This window comes from Arvicanthis niloticus, chromosome 21 (genome assembly GCF_011762505.2).
Source record: "Arvicanthis niloticus isolate mArvNil1 chromosome 21, mArvNil1.pat.X, whole genome shotgun sequence".
NCBI lineage: Eukaryota > Metazoa > Chordata > Mammalia > Rodentia > Muridae > Arvicanthis > Arvicanthis niloticus.
This window is the reverse complement of record NC_047678.1, coordinates 35,570,377-35,583,676: the sequence shown is the minus strand read 5'-3', so window position 1 is coordinate 35,583,676 and position 13,300 is coordinate 35,570,377. Positions and strand designations below refer to the sequence as shown.

Below are 13,300 nucleotides of genomic sequence, written 5' to 3'. Positions count from 1 at the left end.
GAAGTGGGAGATAGGTGGGTCCTGGAGGCTTGCTGGCCAGCCGGTCTAGCTAAAACAGTGGGTTCCAGGCTCAGTGAGACCACTAGAATAGTAAGAGGGAAAGATATACAACATCACTGCTGGCCTGTACCCACACACATGCACACATGTATATGTACCTACACACACATGTACCCACATACATTTGGTCATATATACATACATGTCCATACAACACACCCACCAACAGCCCCCCTCACATGTGCACCCAATACACATGTATACATACATGCCCATACAACACCCACATACCCACACACATTCAATTATGCATACATACATGCCCATACAACACACACACCAACACCCCCACACATGTGCACCCACACATGTTTAAGCATGCATACATGCATGCCTATATAACACACACGCCAACAGCCCATCACATGTGCACCCAAACACAATTGAGCATGTATACACACATGCCCACAACACACACACACACACAACACATACACCCACACATATTTGATCATGCATACATATCAAATACACAACACACTCACCAACAGTCCCCCACATGTACCCATATACAATTGAGTGTGTATATAAATACATGCTGATACAAAACACACAACACACATACACACACCATTTCAAGTAAATAAGGGCTGACAGGATGCCTCCCCGGGTAATGGTACCCACTGCTAACCCAGACCACCTGAATTTAATGCACAGAGCCCACATGTTGAAAGGATAAAACCGCCTTGCAGCTGTCCCCTGACCTTCACTTACGTGCATGGTGGATGTCCTTCTGCTCTCTCACACACAAGGTAAGTAAAATGTAATTAAAATGTTTTTAAAAATAACTTCAGTTCCAGAGTGGCTTAAGGCCTACATGTTCTCACCCTTCCTACTGCTACAACCCTTTACTACAGTTCCTCATGTTGTGGTGACCCCCAGCCATACAATTATTTTTGTCCCTACTTCATAACTGGAATTTTGCTACTGTTAGGAATCGTGATGCAAATATCGGTGCTTTCAGATGGTCTTAGGTGATCCCCTTACTGTAAAAGGGTCATTCAACCCCAAGGGGTCATGACCCACAGGTTGAGAACCACTTCTTTAGAAGAACACATTTCTATATGTTGGCAAATCGACCTGGGTACAGTTTTAAAGTCTTCCTAATTCACTTCCACTCTGTCCACCGTTAGTTGTTCTACAAGATCAGCACCCATATCTCGAGGCAACTCTCTCAACAGGTGAGCCTCACAGCTGAGCTGTGAGGCTGAAGCACCTTAGGCTGCTGACCCGCCCAGCTTATCAGGAGTAGATGGCTGAGAAATTTAAATACCAAACACAAAAGGCGATTTCTACAAATGCCCCACCTGAGAAACAGGCTGGCATGAAATAGTTCAGGAAAGGAGAATGACCCCAAAGGGGCAGGCACCTAAGAGTTCGCAGAGGAACTCTGCCATTTAGGATTGGCTGTCGTAAGTAACCCTGGGTACATGGAACATGGCGCTGGCTTTCTTCAGGCTATGAGCCTGACCACTAAAGTGGGCAGGGCCAGGAGCAGGCAGGGCTTGGAGCGGGTGTTGTGCAAAGCGGAGGACTGGAGTAACAGCAAAAGCTCTACATCCCCCAGGCCCCTGCATCAGTCATGCTGGGTGTGATGGCTTTTGGAATCTCAGCACTCAGGAAGCAGAGGCAGAATGTCCAAGTTGTCTTTAGCTATACCCAGGGCTATATGAGAGCCTGCTCTACAAGGAGGTTGAGGGAGGAAGAAAGGACAGATGGATGAAAGGACAGACTAAGCCAGGGCCCATGCTCTTTCTCTTGCAAATACAGACATGTGGGGCTGGAGCACAGACGCGCAGTGTGGTCTGTGCCCGCCTGAGTTTTTATTTTTCTAAGTGAAGTGCAATGATCTGTTCTGTGTCTGGTACTGCAGCCAGATCTCAGCACACAGTTCTGCAGGTTCTGACAAATGTTATCACTTTGTATGTAAATTCGTGTCAGTGATAAGAGCCATACTGACATCACTGTGGGGCCTCGAACTTTTCACCTTGCAAAACCACCTCCAGATCCAGTGCAGCTCTGCCCCACCCCCAGCCTTGCAGATCCTGTGTTAGGAAGAGAAGAGAATTCTCACCTCATGTCAGGGCTGGCTGAGCTGCAGACAAAGGCATCAGGCTCCCTAATCTGGTTCCCAGTAAGAGTGTGACTGAGGTGATAGTCTAAGCTCAGTCCCTAGTAACCCTCAAGGATCTGGCTCTGTGCTTCCATCCTAAGGCGGTCCAGAAAGACATGTTTTCCCACAGGCACACAAGTCAGTAAACTGTTTCTTCAACATTAGGCCAGGTTCTAGAAATTTCATTTGACCCCAGAGCTGATGCAGAAAGCAGTCGTATTGGACAGGGGAGCTTAGGTTGTTTTAGCCAAGCTACTCCAGGTGACCAGTCTGCTCTGACCTGGTATCCAGGCATTCCAGACCTTTTTGCCTCCCCGCTGGGAATTCCCACCAGACTTTCCCAGTGCAAAGTGAAGGAGCAGGAGTGTGGGAAGAAAGAACCAGCAGCAGCATGCAAACCACACAAGAGTTACGATTTACAAGTCATTAAAAGCAGAAGGCATTTACTGTTCTTCAGGTCAACAGGGACACAGTCCTGAAACAGTGACACAAGAGAGGCTCATTCAGAACCAACCCTTCACTGAGAACATTCTCCCAGGCCACAGTCACCGCCAGGAGGGCTACCCGAGATGCACACTAAGGGGCAGCCTGGCCTCAGAGAAACAAAATCAAGTAAATGTAAATCCTGCTTCAAGAGATGTGACCTCCAGATGCTGTCCCCTGCTTCCTGCAGTTGAGGACTGTGTACCACAGGCAGAGGGAGACTAAATGCAGGTGACCATCCATTTCTTAAAGATGGCCCCACTGTAACCAGTTCTATTCAGCGTGTCTTTCCTTCCATCTTTCTTTCCTCTCCTTTTCTTTCTCTTCCTCCCTCTCTATTTTCCATCTTCTCTCCTTTGCTTCCTTTGTCCTTGAGAAAAGGGTCTGCAAGCCATGTAGCCCGGGCTGGTCTGGAACTTACTGTGTAGTGCAAGCCGGCTTTGAAAACTTTTGGCAAGCTTCCTGCCCTAGTTTCTCATCCAGATTTCCAGAAACATTAACAAACCAAGGAAAAAGCTTTGGAGGGAAATTAAATCCAGTGAGGTATGTGTGTGTGTGTGTGTGGTATGTCTGTATTTGTTTGTGTGTGGTGTGTGTGTGTGTCTTATGTGTATGTATCTGTATGTGTTTGTATGTGGCATGTGTGTTATGTACATGTGTCTGTGTGTATAGTATGTGTATGTGTGTGTGTGTGTGGTATGTGTATGTGTGTCTGTGTGTGTAGTATATGTGTGTGCCTGTATGTGTTTGTGTCTGTGTGTATGTGTGCGGTATGTGTTTGTAGTGTGTTTATGTGTCTATTTGTGTGTGGCATGTCTGTGTCTGTATGTGTTTGTGTGTCTGTATGTGTGTGGTATGTGTGTGTCTCTGTGTGTGTGTGGTGTGTGGGGTGGCTTGTATGTGTTTGTGCCTATATGTACGCACAGGTATGTGTTTACCTGTGCACACATGGGGGCTTGATGCAGTGTCAAGTATCTTACTCTCTACCTTACTTTCTGAGGCAGAGTCTCTCACAGTGAACCTAAAGTTCATTTTACATGGACTGGATGCCCCCACCCCAACCCCAGGGCCCACCTGTGTCTGACTTCCGAGGACTAGGGTTACAGGCACACACTGCCACACTCATCTCTTTGCATGGGTGCTAGAACTCTGAACTCAGGTCCCCGGGCTTACACAACAAGCACTTTGCCCACTGAGCCATCTCCAGAGCTCCCTAGCTCCAGTGTTTTGCAGGGGGAAGGAAAAGGAAAAAAGAAAAAAAAAAGAAAAAGAAGCAACCTTAAGCAAAACAACTCCAATAATGGCCATTCTGACTCTAAATTCTAACTCCCACCCAGTACTGTTCGTCTTGAATGGCAGTCATTTTCTCTGCCTTTTAATTTGCATCATATGTCTATATTTTTCTAGGTCCCAGTGATGAGGATATTCAGAAGGTTTCTCTGCCATTTTATTCAAATGTAAGTTGAGCAAACAATATAAGAGAGTAATTACAGTGATTCATATTTTTTCATGTCACCTCACTGCCATAAAACCCAAGAGGGGCCTGCTAGATCCTCTGCTTTAAAAACTGGCCCAGGCCTGTCCTCTGCCACTTTGCCCTGCTCTCAAATGCTTCACTCAGTGAAAATTTCAAGGGGGAAATCTTTGAGGTATCTCTAATTATTCTCAATGACTCCACTAAAGTGCAGTGACAATATCAGCAATCAAAAAGACTGAGATTATCACCCTCGGCTGAGAGGGAGGGCTGAGGACTTTAAGGTCTAAACGTAATCCAGGGGCTGGAGGGATGGCTCAGTGGTTAAGAGCACATTTTGTTCTTGCAGACCCATGGCCCCTGAGCTCACAACCACTGTAACTCTGGCTCTGGGGAATCAATCAGTTAGTTCTCTCTCTCTCTCTCTCTCTCTCTCTCTCTCTCTCTCTCTCTCTCTCTCTCTCTCACAATCTCTGATGTCTGTCTGTCTGTCTCCCTCTCTCTCATACACACACAGACACACACACACAGTATACAACACTTTTTGTTTTATCATCCATAACTCAATACCTTTAAAAAAAAAAAAAGCGTAACTTCTTTCATCAGGGTCACTTTTTAGAAATTACTATTTTTCTAGGGGCTGGAGAGCTAGCTCAGTGGGTAGAGCATTTACTCCACAGCCAGGGGGACCTGAGTTCAAACCCCTAACCCATATAAAAATCCAGTTGCGATGGCATACACTTGCAATTCCAGGAGGGTCCCTGGGGCTCGCTGGCCAGCCAGCCTAAAGGTAAGTTTTAGACTGGGGAGAAACCCTGCCAAATAAAAACCCAAGGTACATAGAGGCAGATAAAGGAAGGGCGATCAAATTTGGTATCTCTTGTCACACACACACACACACACACACACACACAGAGGAGACTATTTTTTCTAAACTGACAAACTGGATGAAAACTAACAGCATCAGACCCTGGACGAAGCTGTAGGGTCCAAATGGATCCTTGCAAGTGTTGTCTCAACTTTCGCTACCTGCTTCCGAGCAAGGCCTGGAGCCAATGAGAAGGGAGCCTCTGGCCAGACAGTCTCAGTGGGGTGGTCCTGTGGCTGCCACACAGAACAGCCACCAAATCCACCTGCCCAGCTGGCTTTCTGCTCCTAGAGAGACGCGGAAAACCCTGGAACTTATCTTGAAGGTAAGTCAAGATACACAAGGCTGCAAGGAGACTCGGCTTTCAAAGTCACCCATTCTCCAACTGTCACACGAAATCCCTTCAGAGGTGACTTTGATCCTGTGGTCATTGCTTCTTACCTTTATGAACAAGCAAGTCCTAAATACAGAGGACATGCTGGTCAGCCTTACCACAAACTCCCAGCCTTAGTCTATAAAAACATTTTCAAGAGCAAGGAGATGACAGCTTAATAAAAACACTCACCATGCAAACCTGCCTGGCTGAGTTCAACTCCTGAAACCCACACAGAGTAGAAGACAGGCTCCCCAAAGTTGTCCTGTGACATGTCTCATGTATGCCATGCACACACATACAACACACGTACACAGTAATAATACATTGGATTTTAAAACATTACAAAAGTAAAACAGGGGCCGGAGAGATGGCTCAGTGATTAAGAGCACTTGCAGCTCTTCCAGAGGACCTGGGTTCAATTCCCAACTCAACATGGTAACTGGTTGTAGGGCATCTGGTGCCCCCTTCTGGCTTCCCTACCACCGGGCATACACACAGTACACAGCCATCCACACAAGCAAACCACAAATACACAAAATAAAATGCTTTTTTAAAACAATTAAAGGAATTCTTAGAAAATATCAACCAGTGTGTAACAGACAACCCAATGGGTAGAATCAAAGGAGTTCACCGACAAGGCCTACGGCTATAGCTCCGTGAGACTTGGGGTTCAAGCCCCAGTGTGGCCAAATAAATAAATAGACATTAAAAAGCTAGAAAATGAACAAAGTCAAATGGTTAGTAAGTATGTGAAAGTAGCCTAAATCTTTATTCATAATTACAAAATACAAATTAAAAACAAGATACTGTTTCTCCCATAAAAAGACAGTAACAAAGTTAATTCCTCTGCATTAATTTTTGGAAGGGATAACATTCTTGTTAGCTGTTTGTCTGATGCTTTGTTTTGAATGAGGGTCCAAGCTGGTCTCAAACTCCCAGCCATCCTCCTGCCTAAGCCTCCCAGAGGCTTGAACCACCAGGTCCGGCTCTGATACGTGTTCTCTGCTGGCAAAGGGTGAGGGGGCACTGAAGGCCTGGCACAATCTGCTATTTATCCAAGTGTGTTATTTTCCCTGTGTTCGGTTGCTGGAAAGTTTCTCTGTGGAAGAAAGGTTCACATGAAATGACTTAAGTCAGGGAAAACCAGACACCTCAGTTCTGCTCCTGGAGCCTGATTAAATCGCTCAGGTTTAATAAAGTGGGAACCATTTCCGCAAATCAAGAAGCTCTGTCCACAAATCTGGAAGCTTTGGACCAATAAAAGCTTTGTAGCTACCTGGATAATCACAGGTGTTGTATGGGACATGGGAAGACAGCGGGCATACACTGTTGAAGGGTGGGAAACCCGGGGATGGTGACACATGCCTTTAATCTTAGCATTTGGGAGGTAGAGGCAGGTGCATCTCTGTAAGTGCATAGGTTGGCCATCCTGGTCTACATAGGAAATTCCAGGTTAGCCAGGATGACACAGTAAGACCTTGCCAAAAATTTGTTAAAAAACTAAGAAGGCCTAGGACATTACCTAGAGGGTGAAAAGGTTTTTTTTTTTTTTTTTTGGAACAAATGCTAGTGAATTGGGTTTCCTGTTTCATCTCCCAGGAGAGTCACCCAGTAGCCCCTTCTAGAGGTAAGGGTGGAAACTGATTCCACTCCTGACTCCCTACAAGTTCTGTGCTAGAGCCGATTAATGTGGTTAATAGCCCAGGCTGGCCTCCATCTCATTACGTAGTTGTGGATGGTGTTGAACTTCTGACCCTCCTGCCTCCACCTCTGCAGTGCTAGGATGATAGGCATATGCCACCATGGCCAGTGTGTACAGTCCAGGGCTTCCTGGATGCTAGGCAAACCCTGGATTAGCTGAGCTTAAGGCCTTGCAAGCATTTAAAAAAAAAAAAAATCCTCCCTTCCCTTGCCAACTGCAGACAGAATGAACTGTCAAAGATAGCTACGGTTTTGTATCTAGGTTAACACTGAGGCTATGGGGGTGGGGGCTGTTGAGGGGAAAGGCAAGCAATAGTGAACCGAGGGACAATTTTAAAAAGAACTTCACTGTGTAAAAAGAAAAGTAACCAAAGCCAGGTTTTTCTTTCTCCTTCTCCTTCTTCTCCTTCTTCTCCTTCTTCTCCTTCTTCTTCTCCTCCTCCTCCTCCTCCTCCTCCTCCTCCTCCTTCTTCTTCTTTCTTCTTCTTTCTTCTTCTTTCTTCTTCTTCTTCTTCTTCTTCTTCTTCTTCTTCTTCTTCTTCTTCTTCTTCTTCTTCCTCTTCCTCTTCCTCTTCCTCTTCCTCCTCCTCCTCCTCCTCCTCCTCCTCCTCCTCCTCCTCCTCCTCCTCTTCCTCTTCCTCCTCCTCCTTCTTCTTCTTCTTTCTTCTAGTAACAAGTCCAGCTGAGCTGACTGCTTTCCTCAAGGGGAGAAATTTCTTGACAGACTCCTTTCTGAACCAGGGTTGATTCTGGCTTTACTGGTACAGAACTGATGAGAATCAGAGTTGCAGATGAAAGAGGGGGGAACTGCAGGTGTAGCTTAGTGGTAGAGTGTTTGCCTAGCATGCAAAAAGCCCTGGGTTCAATTCCCAGCACTGAGTAAGCCAGGCCTGATAGTATACAACTGTCAGGGAGATAAGAGATTCAAGGTCCACTTGGTCAGCATAGGCTACTGAGATCCATATCAAAAATGTAGGGAGGAGGGAGGCAGGCTTGCTGAAACAAGGCAAAGGATGCAAGCCAAGGGCACAGGGAAGACTGGAAAAGCCAAGGAGACGGTGTCCATGCAAGTCACTAAAACGTTCGTTTCTCTACATTCATTTCTGGATACTTCAGCTGCTCCCACCTAAGGCACGCAGTGAAATCAGCTAAGGCAGCACACTTGTGTGGGAGGGGTCAGATCTGCACTGCTCACTGGCCTAGTGGAGGAGAGGGACCAGAAATCTTAGACCTCTTTAGAAAAGCCAGCAAGTCAAGGACAACCAAACACCCTTTATGACAAATGAAAAGGCCATGCTGGAGGAACCACGTTGGCCAATGTTAGTAAGTGAAGCTGTATTATAACTGTCAGTATACCCTAGGATCACCTGAGAGTGAGACCACCTTCATCAGGTTGGTCTGTGAATGTGTTAGCTTGTCTTAATTGATGGAGGAGGGCCCCAGTCCACTGTGGGCAAGCCAGCAAGCAGCGTTCCTTCATGGTTTCTGCTTTAGGCTGCTGCCGTGAGTCCCTGCCCTGGCTTCCTTTGATGGTAGACTGGAAATACAAGGCAAAGAAACCCCTTCTTCCCCAAGTTGCTTTTTGGTCGGTGTGCTTTATCAAAGCAACAGAAAGAAGTTAGGACAGAAACCCTTTGATGATGCATACCCTGCGAAACAGGTGGTAGGTGGCACTGCTTATGCCTGTCACACTACCGAGCCCCAGGCACACCAGAATATCCAGCCCACTTAATATCCACAAACAGGGATAAGGCGGGGAGGCCAACCAGCAGTTCTAATAAGGTTGGGTTCCTGCTGAGTAGAAATGTGGGACCTCGTGATGGGGAATTCGTGCTGTGACCTCCTACAAGTGCAAGCTCACATTCCTAGGCAGGCCACGAATGGGTTTGGCCTCAAAGTGCCCTGTCAATCTCTGTATACGGGAGAGGAGAAAGGCACCACCATGCTAATCCCTCACCTAGAAACGACTTAAAGAGACACTTCTACACCCAAATACACGTCAGAAGAGAGAGGTAATTGATACTTCATTCCTATATTTTCAGACATGCAATTATTTTGCTGTCCACCCCATATGTCCTATAAAGATGACGAGGGACTTTGTAACACCTCAAAGGGTCTGGAATTATATCAAATAGACTGTCCTTTCTACCATGTAGCCTTAAACTTGATATGTACCCGAGGCTGGCCCCGAACTCCTGATCCTCCTGTCTCCACCTCCCAAAGCCAGGGATTACAGGTATACACCATCACTCCAGGCTGTCACATGGTGTCTTATGCCCCATGGGTTGACCGCTTCTTTAAGGAACCGTGCTCACAAAGATTATGAAACAAAAGGTGGTGTGAGGGCTGGTGAGGGCTCAGGGGATAAAAGGATTGCAGCAAAAGAGCGAGGACTGGAGTTTGAATCCCCAGCACCCACGGAAATTTTGGGCAGCTATACAGCCACATGCAATTCTAGGCCTTGGGAGGTGGGAAGGGGATCCCCAGAACAAGCTGGCTGGCTAGACCACAACCAGTGAGCTCTGGGTTCACCTGAGAGCCTGCCTCAATATATAAGGTAAAGTATGACCAAGGAAGACCCCCTGATGCCAGTCTCTGACTCCGCATGCACACATGCCTGCACATACACACACACACACACACACACACACACACAGCTGTTGTGAGGCAGGAGCTTGTGTTTATATAACCTCTGCCATGCTTGCTCAGAGCCCCTGAGTGACTTCCCTTCACTTCTGTAGCATACTAAGAGCCTCCACTCACTAGCCTCATAGAACAATGCCTACAGGGCAAGCACGTTCCCACAGTGATGGTTTCTGTAAGAAACACCATTCTGAGGAAAAGTTTAATGCTAAAAAAGGCATCATCCTGGAGTTTCAAGGATGCAGGCAAACAGAATAGCCCCTTCACACACATCTGTCTCTTCTCACAAGGCAGTATGTGAAACTAACCAGCATGAGAAAGGTATACATCCCCCAAAGGCCTCCTCCTCTCTGAATTACATCATGTATTTCCTCTAAAGCAAACGACAAACTGGCCCCGTGTATTGGGATATACACCCAATTGGAAAGCAGATATCTGGAATCCAAATCACACTTTCCAAAAAGAATGTCATTCCTATGTTTATCTATTTCTAGATTAAAAGAATATCTTTATTATGACAGGCTTAGATTTCATACCTTTGATGCAAGCTTGCTCTTTCCTTCCACCATGGGGGTTCCAGGGATCAAACTTAGGATGTCAGGCTTGGTGGCAAGTGCTCTTACCTGCTGGGCCACTTTCCTAGCCAAATTTGATATTACCCTTACTCCCACCGTGTGTGTGTGTGTGTGTGTGTGTGTGTGTGTGTGTGTGTGTGTGTGTGTGAATGCATGTATGTGTATGCAGAGGCCTGTCTCAATTGTTCCTCAAGAGCCAGAGAGGCTGGAGTAACCTACTAGTAAGCCCCAGGTATCCACTTGTCTCCCCCTCTCCAGCTCTGGGGTAACCCCCACACCTGTCTCTTTTACATGGGTTCTGGGGATCAAACTCAGATTGTCATGTTTGCATGACCAACAATTTACTGTCTGAGCTGTCTCCTCAGCTGAGATGTACTCATTTTAAAATAACTACAGAAACCAAACATATGCACCTTTCCTGTTCTTTTGGGAAGAAACCAGCTCTGCTGAGAGGATTCAGGAAGAGATTTGGAGCCGAATGACGAGGCCCTACACAGGCCTGGCTGACACAGTTCCATTTACACCCATGTTTAGGAATTCCTTTTCCTTTGGATAGCTGACTTCTGTATCTTACCCACATCAGTAATGAGGCTTTTAGTTAGAACTGTGAGAGCCAATAAAGAGGAAGGAATGCCGAAGTCAGGGCCAAGGAGGGAGGGTTTAGGTGGCAAAGTGCTAATTCTGTAATCCTGAGGACCGAGTTTAAGTCCCAGTACTCACATTGAAGAAAAAAAAAAAAAAGTCGGGTACTGTGGTGTGGACTTGCAATCCTAGAGCTGGGGCGGCAGAGACAGGTAGACCCCTGGCTTCTCAGTGAGATCAAGACTAATGAGATATGCTGTCTCAAAAAGCAAGGTGAACAGCATCTGAGGAATGACGCCTGACCTCCACACACACCCACACACAGATACTCAAATACATATGTGCACCCACGTGCAGACACACACAGAGGATGTTGTGCAAATGGCACAGAAGCTCTACACAGTGAGAAACTGAAAAAAAGGACCCAGGAGTAAGGGGCGGGAATGAATGCACATCAGAGAAGGGAGAAGCTGGTGACACAGCATCCTAAGACCCCTGATGACTCTCTCCTCACAGAGCCTACTCCCCCCCCCCCCAACTCAGCTCTACCTATATTACTGCAGAGCAAGATATGGTCCTGAAAGGGGGTGGAGGGATAGGTTTGGCAGTGCTGGGGAGGATGTACAGATTCTAGAGAAGAGGCCATGTTGGGATGGGCAAGATGACACAGCCAGAAAAAGCACTAAGTGCCAAGTCTGACTACCTGAGATCCACATGGTGGAAGGCGAGTGCCGAGTTCTGCATGTTGTCCTCTGACCCCCATACATGAGCTGCGGCACACGCCACTGGCATGTGCACACACAAAATCACTAGATGGTATTAAAAAGAAGTGGCTGTCCTGTTATTATTTCCACGTTATGAGAAACACCTGCTGGAACCCAGAACAGTCCCCAGTTCACCCTCTCACAGTTTCACACACATGTGCATATATGTACATGCACACACACACACACACACACACACACACACACACACACACACGTGCACACACTCTCTGCCTCCTGCCTAGGTACTCCCAGCTATCTCAGTGCCACAAACCCCCAAGTTTATAATTATGATTTAGCACCCAGAGAGTTCTTGCCGTGCTACAGAACTCGATTCAAACTGCAAAAGGGGGGGATGCAAGTCTTCATGGATTAAATCAGGCAAAGCCTGCAGTGCGGACAAAAAACACCCAGCTCCTTTCTCCTGTACTGCTCTTTCCCAGAGATCATAAATTGCTGAGTGCCAACTTTCCATCTTGGAAAAGTGAATGTGACAAGAGCCAGCCTATAAATCACTTTGGGAATACTTATTCATCACGGACAAATAACAACATGAGCTGCTCAGCTGGCGGGAGGGTCCTCTCAGCTGCCACGACCCGCTAGGTCTAGGCCAGCACGTGTGAGGAGAAGAGGTTGGGGACCATACGGAGGGGGTTAGAGCAAGGACACTGAACAGTTGCCCACCACATCGCTACACTCTCTTCAGCGCTTTCCCCTTTCACAGCTGTGTTACCAGGCCACAGGACTGAGTCGGAGGAAAAAGAAAGATCGGAGAAAGGCGGGGGGGGGGGGGGTGCGGGGGGGACACCATATACAACAGTGGGCAACTAAAAAGCCCTTGTCATTCACCAGCATCAGGGCACCTACTCCCCTGGGGACTGCAGCCAGGGAGCAGAAATTGTTCTTCTTGATTGTGAGGCCACGGCTCACAATGGTCAAAATCCAAGGTGACTGTGTTCCCAGCACTCTGACGGTGCTTACGTCACAAAGCCACACTGTCCCAAGGGGTAGGAGGCACAGAGAGGTGACACGGTGAACACTCCCCAAAGATTCACTTGACCCAGCACCAAACTCCTTTAAGTCCCCCCAGACGCATACCACCGGCCGGGGAGTGACTTAGAACCCACCATAATACTCCGTTCCTCTGGTTAAAGCCATGCCCGGCCGAGAGGGCGGACATCATCACCACATACATCATCGCCACATACAGAAAGGAAGGAAGATGTGAGAGCAGAGAGGAAGAGGACCTTGAGGGCAAAGCATCAATGGAGAGCAGTCTCCCAAAGCAATAATGGGGAACGCAGCCATGCCTGTAGGGAAGAGACTCATGGGCTGCCAGATGCCCATCAACAAGTCCTGCAGGGCAGCCATGCCTGTAGGTAGGAGACTTATGGGCTGCCAGATGCCCATCCACAAGTCCTGCAGGCCTGGTGATGCCCCATGGATTCGAACCCCAGCACACTACAGTGGTGTTCTCTTGTCGTCTTCCAACACATGGGAGGAGGAAACAGTAGACTCCCAAGTTCAGGGTCATCCTTGGCTACACTGTCTTTACTGATGTCCTAGAGCTAAAATGTGAGCTACTCTGAGCACCGGATATCTGTTCCTCAGAACGGATGCAATGCCACCCTTTATTATTTCTCTTTATATTTTTCATGGAG

General features: G+C 47.3%; 1 protein-coding gene and 1 non-coding gene across 4 annotated transcripts in view; one reads left to right on the top strand and one right to left on the bottom strand.

The window, feature by feature from the left end:
- The window catches only part of Osbpl10 (oxysterol binding protein like 10), a 249,757-nt gene that overhangs the window by 35,008 nt on the left and 201,449 nt on the right, over positions 1-13,300 (bottom strand). The gene's annotated exons all lie outside the window — the stretch shown is intronic.
- Trnaa-agc (transfer RNA alanine (anticodon AGC)) lies at positions 7,884-7,958 on the top strand. Its single transcript has one exon. It is a non-coding gene; the product is annotated as a tRNA-Ala (tRNA).